Genomic DNA, 13506 nt, shown 5'->3' with positions numbered 1-13506 from the left:
CTTTTTTCATACTATGTACATTCTACGTACATACCTAACTATGACTATCTTTGGCATACTAGGACTTTTTATCAACATACTATACTATAACATTTTCATGACTTTTTTCGACCCGTTTTCCAGAACCTCCACTGGCTCCCTGTCCCATAACGGATCCAATTCAAAGTTCTTCTCCTCACAAAGCCCTCCATAACCAGGCTGTCTCTTACCTCACCGACCTGCAGCCTCCGCTCCTCTGATGCAAACTTCCTGTCTTCACCACTCAGGACCAAGCACCAGACCTGGGACGACAGAGCTTTCTTGATATCTGCCAACTCCATCTGCAACTCAAAACCCAAACATATCAGAGACTGCACCAATCTGTCAACATTCAAATCCCAAACCAAATCCCACTATTTTGCTTTTAACTAGTGATTAATGTTGTCTGTTGTATATTTTAGCATGCAGTTTTATATCATTATTTTTAACATTTGTAAAGTGTCCTTGAGTACCTTGAAAAGCGCTCTATGAATAAAATATATTATGACAACATACTTTTTTTTTTTACATACTATACTATGACCCTTTTCCAACATACTGTACTGACTTTTTTATACATATTGTATTATGACTTTTCTCGACATGATTTTCTAGACTTTTTTTGACATACTATCACTTTTTTTCAAGATACTATACTATGACTTTTTTCAACATACTGTACCAATACTTTACGCCTCTTTTTCCGTCATGCTCTGACATGCTATACTATGACTTTTTTGATGAATATTTTGACATACTATACCATGACTGTTTATCATGAAATGTTTTCGAAATGCTATACTATAACTTTTTGTTTTATGAAATCCTTCAACATGCTATACTATGACTTTTTTTTCATGAAATTTTTCGACATGTTATACTATGACTTTTTGGTGAAATTTTTCGACATGATATACTATGACTTTTTTTTCATGAAACTTTTTGGACATGCTATACTATGATTTTTTTTTTTATTTTTATGAAATTTTTCGACATGATATACTATGACTTTTGTTTCATGAAATTTTTGGACATGCTACACAGTGACTTTTTTTCATGAAACTTTTTCGACATGCTATACTATGACTTTTTTTGGTGAAATTTTTCGACATACTATACTATGACTTTTTTGGTGAAATTTTTCGACATACTATACTATGATTTTTTTTAATGAAATTTTTCGACATATTATACCATGACTTTTTTTTAATGAAATTTTTCGACATGCTATACCATGACTTTTTTTTAATGAAATTTTTCGACATGCTATACCATGACTTTTTTTTCGTGACATTTTTCGACATACTATACTATGACTTTTTTTTCATGAAATCTTTCGACATGCTATACCATGACTTTTTTTCAATGAAATGTTTTCGATATACTATACTATGACTTTTTTTTTAAATTCATGGTTAAATTATGTCGGAAAAAAAAGTCATAGTATAGTTTGTCGAATAAAAAGTCATAGTATAGTATGTGGAAAAGGTCATAGTATAGTATGTTGAAAAAAGTCATAGTACAGTATGTTGAAACAAAAGAAATAAAAAAGTCATAGTATAGTATGTCGAAAAAAGTCATAAAAAGTTATAGTATAGTATGTCGAAAAAAGTCATAAAGTCATAGTATAGTACGTCGAAAAAAAGTCATAGTGTAGTTTGTCAAATAAAGGTCACAGAATAATATGTCCAAAAAAAAAGTCATAGTATAATAAGTAAAAACAAAAGGCATTTATAGTATGTTGGAAAAGAGGCGTAAAAAAGTCATAGTATAGTATGTCGAAAAAAAAAAGTCATGGTAAAATTATGTCGGATAAAAAAGTCATAAAAAAGTCATAGTATCGTTTGTCGAATAAAAAGTTATATTATAGTATGTCAAAACTAGTCATAAAAAATTCTTAATATAGTATGTCGAAAAAAAGAGGTCATGGTATAGAATGTATAAAAAAAATGTCAGAATATAGATTGTCGGAAAAGAGGTGAAAAAAAATCCTAGTATGTCGGAAAAAGTCAAAAAAAAAAGTTATAGTGTAGTATGTCGGAAAAAAGTTATAAAAAAGTCTTAGTATAGTATGTCTCATACTCTATAGTATGAGTTTTCATTCGACATACTATACGATGAGTTTTTGTCGACATACTATACTATGAATTTTTGTTGACATACTATACTGTGACTTTTTAAAGCCTTTTTTTCTGACATACTATACTATGATTTTATTTTATTTTTCGATATACTACACTATGACTTTTTTTGACATACTATACAATTACTTTTTTTTCGACACACTACAATTACTTTTTTTTCGACATACTATACTATGACTTTTTTTTGACAAACTACACCAATTGTTTACGAGTCTTTTTCCAACATACTATACTATGACTTTTTTCAACATACCATACTATAACTTTTTTTGACATACTATGCTATTACTTTTTTCAACATAATATACTATGACTTCTTTCTGACTTTTCAACCTACTATACTATGATTTTTTTATGACTTTTACAACCTACTACACTGAATTTTTTCAACTTATTTGATTTACTATACAATGCTTTCTAATGACTTGTTTTTAATATACTATACTACTATACGCTCTCGTCCCGATCACATCTCATCGTTTAGCTGTTGCAGGTCGTGTTTTCCAGGTCCACATCTCCCCACCTTGATGTCCTTGTCTCCATCCAGTCTGCTGCTCTGCTCCTCCCTCAAAACATCATGTCTTTTCTCTGAGAACCAACAAAGAAGACAAATGAGCTTCTTAAATGTGCTGTAATTCCACCTTCTGATATTCTGAATTTCTGGACAACAGAGATAATGATATACATTTTTATGACTGACTTTTTTATAAAAAAAAATGTTGGCATACTATACTACAACATTTTTACAATTTTGTTTGTGACATATCACACTGATATTTTTATGACATATTATACTATGACTTTTTATGACATACCATACCATGATATTTTTTATGAAATACTATACTGTGAATTTTATATGACTTTTTATGATGATCTTTTTTATTACTCTTTCATGGCATATTATAGTATGATACTTTTAATGACATTTTCAAGGCCTACTATACTTTTTTGACATACTATATCATGATTTGTTTATGACATACTATACTATGACTTTTTAATGATATTTGTATGGCATACTTTACCATGATGTTCTATTATATTTTCATGGCATTTTATGGCATGCTATAGTATGATATTTTTATGACGCTTTCATGGCATACTATACTATGATATTATTGTATGACATTTTTATGACATACCGTAAAACTGCAATCAATAGCCCGGGCTTTGCTTCAATCACTGAACTCAACCGATGATGGTACTCCAGCTTCTCCAGCAGCGTTTTCTGGAGGACAAACGCAAACAAAAAAAAACACATTACAGACACACAATCATTCAAATATAAAAATCATGTCATTTGACTGTTGCAGTTTCAGACAATAGTGTATTTCAGGTCCACCTCTTCTCAACTTTATGTCCTCGTCTCCATCCATTCTATCACACTTGAATTACAATATGCTGAAAGGTTATTATGGAATTGTTGCCCAATGAAGCCAAAACCTTTCTGCTTACTGAAGCTTTAAGCAACTGTTTGCTAACAAGTTCATCACATCAACTTCATAAGGTGATACTATGTCAATGTTGTATTGACAGCTTGTTTCCACTGCCCCCAAGTGGTCATAAAATCGGATAATGCAGGTTCAATCGACCTCTTTAGGCAGCCGATATTGTCAGCTCAGCACTGGCCGTGCAGAGAAAATGGGCCTGAAAATGTTTTTGGAAAGAGAAATCTCCGCAATTACCATTAGATCACGGGTATTGATTAACAACGCCATCTATCCTTTACAGAAAAATACTGCAAAGTTTACTTACAGCTTGATTATTGTCAAATGCATCTATTGTCATAACGATAACAGTCTGATCTGCACCTCTGCTAAATAGTGCTTCATGTGTGGACTCAGTCTCAGTGATTACAGAGCAGAAATAACCTGGGAGCAAGTGAGAGGCCAAGACTAAGAGAGAGAGCTGCAGAGGAGAGGTGCCGCATATATACAGGTGTTATGTGTATGTGCTGCTATCTGGATGTAGGCTTGTGTGTCACCTTCCCAGCACAAGTGCCCTAGTCCCTAATGATGGCGGTGTGCAGCGAGCTAACTACCCTCACAGTGGAGCGAGCCCCCAGGCTAGTGCCACATCTCTCCATCAAGGCCTGCCTTCATCCCGCTTTACACTGGGCCCTTTCCAAAGACACACACATACACACACAGAGAGCCAATGACAAATAATTCATATTATGGCCTGCCTGAAAGTTTGCCACACTACCTCATTAAGCAGCCTATTGTAACTGGCTGACATTCTCTCAGCATAATAACATTCCTTGGTCGGGTTGTTTTTGAAGTGACATCTCACTAGAGGGAAACAGATATAAATAAAGAAATAAAAAACACCCAGTTGTGCTATGTTGTTTTTCACCTTCGGAACTCTCAAGGTGATGCAACTTTAGCTGCCAGATATCAATAATGGATTCCCTGTTGTTTCTTGATATGAATGATAGATATTAATGAAGACGCTACGGCTCAATCCAAACCTACATATTGAGTTTGATCTCCCACTTAGGGCTGCATTGATTTTTCCTCTTAGCCACACAGTCCAGTGCACCGCTTCTGACACGCCGATGAACATTAGTCTGTTTGATTTCATCTGCAAAATGTACAATGGGCAAAGAGAGAGAGGCAGGTTGGGTAGGTAGTGAGGAAGAGGAGGAGAAGGAGGAGGAGCAGCGCATGGGGGGGCATTCGGGAAATGGTGTGTATGGCTTGATGAGGGTGTGGAGAGGGGGTAAGTGAGTATGCTCCTTTGATGTGCTCCATGTTTGCGCGCACGGCAGCAAATGGCAGAATGGCAACAGTGTGGGAGTTTTCTTTTTTTTTTCCTTTTCTGAGTGGCAATCAGTCAGTTCAGAGGCGCTGAGCTCCTGGCGAGCCTACAAGGCATGTGGCTAGGTGCTCTCTGTCCTGGGGGCGAGACGGGGAGAGCTCTGACTTAGCTCTGACTTTTCCGGGGCATCAACGAGGCATGGGAGAGGAAGAGGAAACTTTCTCAGCAAAGTGAAAAGGGGGGGGATGATGGGGAGAGGGGGCGAATCATCCAAGTAAGGCAGACTTGAAGTTAAAGCACCAGACGAGCACTTCAATCTTCGCTTCAGTCTCGACAAGTATGCCAAACATGGATTTTGCATAAACACACAGCACTTCAGAGGCAGACGTGGAGATAAAGATGAAGTTAGTCGAAATAACAAAAGGGAAAATGAGAGGAAGATGGAAGGCGAAGCCCCCAAACATGAGGAAAGATGGAAGACAACCCCTGCTAAGTTGGATTCTGCGGCTGTCTTCCATCTCCCTCAGCAGATAGCAGGAATGATAGCAGCGCATGTTCCAGCCTCCTATAATGAAGTCCAGATGCATCAAGTCAGCTCTGCTCCTCATCATCACGGGCTGTGACCTTGGGAAAACTACCTCAGCTGTGGGCTCTCGTATTTGCAGAACACTACGGCAACCACGCTCGCTGCTTGGGGATTAAGAGTAGAAAATTCCAAGGTAACAATCGTCTTTTCCAAACGCCAAACGGCATGAACCTCTGTTGATACTGAATTAATGGAGTGGCTTGCATCGTCGTCGTCTCTTTAACAGTCTTCTGTCTGCGTAAGAGGTGATGCTATTGAGCTGACCCTGACCTATCCCGTGTAATAACACAGAGGAGGACACTGTCAATGTGGAGGATCTGTTCCACTTTGACCTCTCGGTTGCATTAATCTACTGTTATTTGTAAAAGCTTGACACAGAGGCCAAGGGGACATGAAAAAACATTCAAAGGACAAAAAATGTCTTATTATTAAAACTGTTTTCACCTATATGTAACCAAGTAGCTCCATGGATACATATATATAAGAAAACAACATCATGATTTAACAATGTGCAGTAAATGTAAAGGTGCTATTGATAACATACACCCACGAGATGTCACAGCCTGTTAGAAGCGGGAACTAAACATCAGATATCTTTCACAGAGATAAGCAAAACATTCATTTTCGGACACGCCAACATTTTAAAAATGATTAATTCACAGTCCTAATTTTTCTTTTTAGGAAAAGCGACTTTTATTCGGCACCTTTTTAAAAGCTGTATTAGTTTTTAAAAATGATTTGTCTACATAAAAATGTTATCTATAAGACCTTTAATTAAAATCAGATTATATTATAAGCACAAAAATCCAAACGTACTGTTGTTTGTCCTCCAAGTTACGAATAATAAGTAAGCGGGGTCCTTACAGAGAACTTGAACTCGAGGAGAAAAAGACACTAAAGTAGATAAAACAGTGTGTGACAACTTAACAGTGACATAAGGAGAGAGAAGTACTAATTCACCGGGCGCCGACCTGAATGTAAAACATCACTGTGATCAATTTAAAGTAGCGGCAGTCTTCCTCTTTTCAGTCGCCAAAGAAAAACTTGAGTAGTCCTTAAAATAAAAACCTCAAATCCTGTTCCCATTTTCCTACAAGGTGCTGAACACACTGTAAGTCCCGGAGAAGAGGCAAGTCGTCAATTAGTATTCCTGAGCCCTTGTGAAACTCAGCAGTCTCAATCACTTTGCCTGAATGTATGCTTAACAAGTTGGTTTCATCCCAAGGCTGACAATGGGAGCAGATTGTGTTTTTGTACTGCATATTACTTCTTATTACCTCTTTTAGTGATGGGAGATTAGAAAGCACAAGACACACTGATGTGGCTGAGAATAGCAGGTAAAAACATCTCACTGATTTCCAACTCCTCAGTCAAGTGCAATGTATCATAACTTCAGTGGCGGCGCACTCGCTGTATGAAACAAAAGTGGTGCAAAAGTGGGACGGCAAGTCTCATCGAGTAGACACAATTACAGTGCTGAGGATATGCTGTGAGCATCGGATGTAAGACAAGAGAGCCATTTTAAAGGAGATTAGTGCTGACACCTCCCTGTGTCTCAGCGTGCAGTGATCACACTGCGCCAGCTACTGTGTGTGGGAGGCCTTTTGTCACTTGTACCATTCAAAGTGGGAGAGGGAAAACAAGCGATGGGATGACACCCAGCCGCCTCCGATAGATCAAAACCAAACTAATAAGCCAGGATGCTCAAATTAACAATGAGGCCTCTTGTTTAACTCAGCTGCTTGACTTCCTCTGCTGAGGCACATCAACTACACAGGCACATTTAAATCCATACGAGGACGAGACTTTGGAAATAATGACTGCACTCAGCGTCATCGGAAAAAGAATTTGGGTGGAAAGAAGATAACAAAGCTATTTTCTGTCAACATACCTTGGTGTTAGAATCTAAAGTGGATGTGCATGGCTCACAAAAACTGTAACAGACAACAATTGATAACAAAAAGCAGTAGTTCAGCTGAGGTGGAGGGATATTAAGAGGCCAGTCATCCACTAAGTGGACCTTGGAGTAAAGCACACGAGGCCCTCCCTTTGCAACAATAATCCATCTCCATTGTTCCCCTGAAGAGGCTTGTTGAAAATTAATTTGGGCTGGTCAACAGTCAATAACACGCTCCCCAGAGAGACGCAGTTTAACCCCCATACTGCTCAGCGTATTAGAGCGCGCACACACTCAAATCCACATTCCACTCAGTTGCCTCTCAATAGTGAGAGGAAAGCATTATTGACCAATTTCTGAGCTTAATGTACCTGCATTTCACCCTCAAGGCAATCCACTCTCACCTCCTCCACCCGCTTTTATCGCGTTGTCATGTTATCATGTTGCCTTTTATTCATGTTGCACCATTAGACAAAGGTTTTTCAGTGACAGGAGACAGTGATGTGAGGGTTGAGCGTGTGAGTTATCATAGTGAAGACCAACCTGATGATTTTAAAACAATTTAATTTATCTCAAGAGATTAACCGACATAAATGTCTTTACAAATTTGGTTTAATTGAAGACTATAATTTGTAGAATAAATGTTATTTTTACTTTTTTCTTGTAGTGTACTTTACTGGAATGAGAATTTTCAAACAAGTGTGTGTGTGCTGTGTGTTTAAAATCAATATTATGATATTAATAAGAATATTTGTCCAATATTGATATGGTAAATGTATGCAAAATCACACAAAATAATAACATTAATGCAGGGAATTGTGTGTAAAAGTATTACATCATGCAAACAATACTTAATTTGGTTTGTTTTTAATTTGCAAACATTTATTTGGAAAAGGATTTTGTAAAATGGGAGCAAAATATGATCATACCATCATGATACAATTTCACGCAAACTTGATAAATGATAATATTGAATTATTTCCCTGCCTACTGATAGATCAGTTTGGCATGCACTGCATATGCCTTTCTACACTTATTTAAAGTCTTATATTTAAATTGGATGAAAGATAAACTGACAAAAACAAACAGCTGATTTGTTGTAGTTTTGTGGAGGACAAATGATCCTCATAGAAATACAAAAAAAGGGAGAGAAAAAGCCAGTGCACTGAACTAAAGCTCATAAGACCACACGCTATACCGCTGTATATTCATTTTAGATCACACAAACTACCTGACAACGCTGCTGTCGGCTTTGGCCATTCTCACTGCAGACAGCGTTTGACATGACATGAGTTCTTCCACATCTTTTGCTGGAAAGTGCACCAGATATGTTTTAGAGTAGTCAGCTATTTTCAATGCTCACAAGTTCAGTGTTTGCAGACACGGGCATGAGGCAATTCTGCAAAGGAAAAACATAATAGCTTACACTGTCCAGTGTGTGTATTTATTCCTCCATAAAGCAGACATTGTGATTCATCCCTAAGGGTCACCCTATAAAAAAAAAAAAGCGTCTCTGTCTAGTGACAGACTGAGGCAACAGCCGGCAAAAGTGTTGCAATTCCCTTGAACAAATTTGAGACGCTTACATCAGGACATTTTCTTCAACTATTATCTTTTCCAGGGCTGAAAACGTCCCCCGTGTGACAAAACTCCTGACTGCCTTGTTAAAATACAAGAGCAGATTACAGTTAATTTATATGGATGATGACATAATTAGAGTAAGACTGAATGCTGATAAAGCTTTGGTGGGAAATGAGAGTAAAAAGACTATTCTGTTATGGGGATGCTTTGTGGAAATCAAGACATGGCTGTAAAATTCCCATTACTTCTCATTTACTCACAGTTGGGCCATGACATGCAGTATTGTTTAGCTAGTAATAAATCAAAAGAATGATTGACAGAGTACTTCCACACAATAATCCCTTCTTATCTTACCTTGTGGAAACAATTAAAACTGAGCCGAAACAGACATCGGTAAATATCTTTTCAAAGCGCTTGTTTTTCTCCTGAGCATCTCGACATTGTGGGAGAAAAATAAAGGCTTTTCTCTAACTCACTTGGCGCCAGCTACTCATAACCAATCCAGCGCCCTGGATCTATTGATAACAAAACTGCGCTTCTCCAACTCTCACCTCCTCTGAGAGGAATACTACAAGCCCCTGAACGTTTGGCGCTGCTGAGATGTGTATAGAGGAGCGCACATGAGCCATTTTGTCAGAGCAAGCGGTGAGGGTTTGGCGGCGAGTGAAGACACTGGAGTAGAAGCGCCTGTATTAAAGTTGAGAAAGAGTGAGAGAGAAGAGAGAGAATGGGGCTCAACCCCCCCACATCAAAGCTTTTCCCTCCAGCAGTGTCTTGTGATATTTATTTATTGAGATGATTTTGCCAGAAACCCAGTGGCCTGGCTGTGCCCCCCCACTCTTTGATATGTTGCTTGGTTCTTAGCTGGCTGTCCTCAGAGAAAGAGAGGTCGGGGGGTCAGCCAAAGAGACCCCCAGAGGAAAAAACACGGCTCACAGAGTACACCTAGAAACACCACACACCATACCATATACACGCACACACACAAACACACCAGATGATGCACGGGGAAAGAAAGGGGGGGATGGTGGTGGGTGGGGGATCAGGCATTGATTATTATTAAAGGGCCAATGATTTGTTTCCTCCACCATTTGGAGGAACACGGCTCACATCTAAATGAATGTCAGATTAATACCTTGAAGTCATTACGGCGCATTGTCATGTTCAGTCCACAACAAGCTGAATACTGAATAAAAAAAACAAGCTGAAGTGCGATGAAGCTCGAGAGATTTTTTTTTTTTTTTTTTTTTTTCATGCGTGCATCTAGTGAACAAAGAACACAGAAACAGCCTCGGGCTTCATTTCTCTCATTAAAATGTCCAAATACGAAACAGGTTGACACCTTGTAATGAGATATACACACATGCTTTGTGCACACACAACCGCGGCGGTCAAAGACCACTTGTATATCAGTCACATTACGGCGGTCCAGCCAGGCCTCTTGTAACCGAGCTTCCTTTATGGTCAAAAAAATGGTCACGTGCCGCTCAGAGAGCTAAGATTAGCTGCAACGGAGAGCCAAGTAAGCCCAGGTGGAAGCCATTTGTTAGCACCATGTCGTCCGCGGTGTAAAATAGCCTGGGGATGGACCTGGGGTGGCATGTTTATAGGCCAAATAATTTCCATGGAACAGTAAAGAACTGGACGGGAGAGCGAGCTGTGAACTGTTTAAAAACATCAGCTGGAATTGACATGGCATCAAGACCTCAGTCTCTTCTTAGATTTAACTTACACTACAGTTTTTTTTTCTGATGTCACATGAGGTGTTTTCGGACTGGAGGAACTTTCTCATAGTTCTAAGAACTTAGTTCTAGGGACCCCCCCTTTTTATTATGTCCGCATCGCAAGAACTAGGAACGATCGTAGCTCTTAGAACGACGTTTTGAGGGACTTTTTTAAGCTCCTATTTCATTTATTGCCTAGGTCACACTACACGACTTTAACCCTGATGTTCCGCTCCAAGACAGTTTTTGGAGCTCCTCAACAAAAGCCCCAGATCAGAGGCAAATCGGCGTTGGTTCGCCGCTCACACATCGGCGCTCAAGTGTGTGAGCTGCTCAAAGACGCGAGTCGAGAGGCTCACCAACACTCACCGACGTCTCACAGACACATTCCAGATATCTAGCATGCTAAATATGAGCATCGGTGAGGAGGGGTCGCCTGTAACAATATAGGAACTTACTGAAAGTGTTTGCATTTGCAACACGGAGAAAAGTTGTTGTTGCACCTAGAGGAATAAATAGTAAAAAAAGTGTGGAAACAGGCTATTTTGTAAACCCATATGCCAACAACAACATTAGCAATGTGTCTCACGTATAGCGTTAAGTCATTTACTGTGTATTTCTCATGTGTTTTCGTGACAAATCGTAGTTTGGAGACCTCATCGGGGATTCCTCCTGGTGAAAGATCTTGTAGTGTGTGACTCCCTGTCGCCAGTCAGTCATGTAGTATGAAAACAATGACTTAAAGACTCCCGATTACAAGACAGCAAGTTGTGTAGTGTGAACAGTACAGCGCTCTGACGACTTTGAACGTTGTGTAGTGTGAACTTTCCACAGTAATGTAAGCACAAAGGCTAACCCAGTAGCACAAAGCACACCAACTGAACAATAGCAGAATCTAACTGAAATTGCAAAAGGTACTTTCATGACAGTTATTTTGCTCGAGTTTATATGATTGCGGCATGTAACAGAGTTGTTATTCTTATATTACTAAAAAAGCTAAGAGAGCTTGTGAAGTGTAGCAAACCAGCCGCTCGCCAATCTCCCAGCTGGAGATGTGTGCTGTTGCCGGTGCGAATGCAAACAGAAAAAAGCCCTTGAAGGTCTAGGTCTTGGGGGAAGCTCCTCAGTGGGCAGTTCCTCTCAGGGAGTCCCCAAGACTGTTTGGTCCGAAAACGCCTACGGAGTAATAATTTGTAGCATCTCAAGATATACATTTTATTTTTTGCCTTTAGGCCCAAAAGCTCAAGTTTAAAAGTCTTGTTTATAGAGGAAAGGAATGCATGCAAAGTTAAGGTTATGGTCAACAATACAGTCCAAATCTGACGACAGTGAAATCCATGCATACTGATGTTTTTTATCATTTGTTTTGGCAGTCACTAACTCTGAGTAAGTGAGGAGGGCCCCTGTCAATGGGCCCCCCGTGTCAAAGCTGTCCACAGAGAATTCCCAGAGTTACTCCTCACTGCACCGTACGTTGTAATTTCAGCCACAGGGGAGGCCATGTTCATCTTTTTTGCGTGACAGATCTCCAACATAATGCATTGTCAAATAATTCTTAATATGGCGAGTGTGACACGATGGCCGCGTTTCTCAATATTCAGATTTGCTCTGGCTCATAAACTCAGCCGCCGCCGCCTTCCGTCGGCCCATCAATCAAGACATCTCCACCTCCTCCTCCTCCTCCATCTCCAACTCTTCTTCACCTGTCAGCCCATTTGAATATGAGGTGGCGCTTGGATGGCTTCCACAAAATAAGCCTCTGGGAGAAAAAGGCCTGGCAAAGCTGTTTTACACGTGTAGGAATTTTGATTGAGGAATATGCAGAGCTCTCCTGTGCCAACGGATGTGACAACCCCTCTCACCCCAGCCAGAGGTCTTTTCTACACATTATAAGGTTTATCTCATCATCTTGTGTAAAAACAAAAGTCAAGGCTTTTATAAATCAATTTGAATATTTGCCTCTAATGTTGACACCCATTGTTTGAACAGGCTTTTACAAAATTCCTTGGCAAACAAGGTGGCCAGAAATGAAAGGCTTGACAATATTTGCTCTAGTTTGATGATGAGAACAAACACTGACAGAAGATATCAAGGACTGACAATCACTGCCCATCTTTCTTAGTCTCCCCTTCAATAAGTCTCCATTCAGACACCCCCCTATAATTGAACTTGTGTAAACAATAATCCATCTAAAAGCAGAAGGGGCCATTTAACACAGAGTGATTGTCTGTGCACGAGGGTAAACAAACAGAGAGCTACTGGATCTGTCACGGCTTGGACCCCCTCTAGATAAAGATGGATGGGCGGGTGGAGACGAGGGAGGGGGGCCGAGGGACTGGGACGGGCAGTAAAGAGCCGCGTCAACTGCTCTCCCTCCTCATACATTAAATTCAAAGGAGGCTGGCGTACAAAACTCCCACTGATCAATTGTAAGCAAAAGGGAGTGGAGGAAGGGAGGGGGCACGGCTCCGGTTTGGCATACGTGATCAGCACATTGGGCCAAATGATGTCATCCATCAGGATGGACACTGCAATTTGCCATCTATTTCCTCATCAATCAAACTTGAGCGGGGGGGTGGGATGTGTGTTTATGTATGTGTGTGTGTGACAGAGAGACATCGGCAATCTGCAGACTTTACCTGAAGGCCATTAAGTGGCATCAACAGAGTGCAGCAATCCGCTCCACTGCTCTTTTATCCACGAGTAAGATTTACAATCCGTTTAATTTGAATTAAACATTATAGATACAATAAATCAGTGATTTTCTTTCTGAAAAATGCCTAAGTTTTTGTC

General features: G+C 39.5%; 1 protein-coding gene across 6 annotated transcripts in view; it reads right to left on the bottom strand.

Annotated features, from left to right (window-relative positions):
- Positions 1 to 13506, bottom strand: part of aldh18a1 (aldehyde dehydrogenase 18 family, member A1) — a 75610-nt gene that overhangs the window by 1527 nt on the left and 60577 nt on the right. Inside the window, exons 17-19 of one of the 6 annotated variants that reach the window (XR_005204719.1) lie at positions 3335 to 3393; positions 2686 to 2750; positions 219 to 360 (exon numbers count right to left, since the gene is read on the bottom strand). The gene's annotated coding sequence lies outside the window, so the exon portion shown is untranslated. Of the gene's footprint in view, positions 1 to 209; positions 361 to 2685; positions 2751 to 3334; positions 3394 to 13506 lie in introns of all 6 variants that reach the window. The other 5 variants (XR_005204721.1, XR_005204718.1, XR_005204722.1 and 2 more) reach the window with 5 other exon arrangements.

This window comes from Sebastes umbrosus, chromosome 20 (genome assembly GCF_015220745.1).
Source record: "Sebastes umbrosus isolate fSebUmb1 chromosome 20, fSebUmb1.pri, whole genome shotgun sequence".
Lineage (NCBI taxonomy): Eukaryota > Metazoa > Chordata > Actinopteri > Perciformes > Sebastidae > Sebastes > Sebastes umbrosus.
Note: the sequence above shows the minus strand (reverse complement) of the source record. Positions and strands in the feature narration are given on the sequence as shown.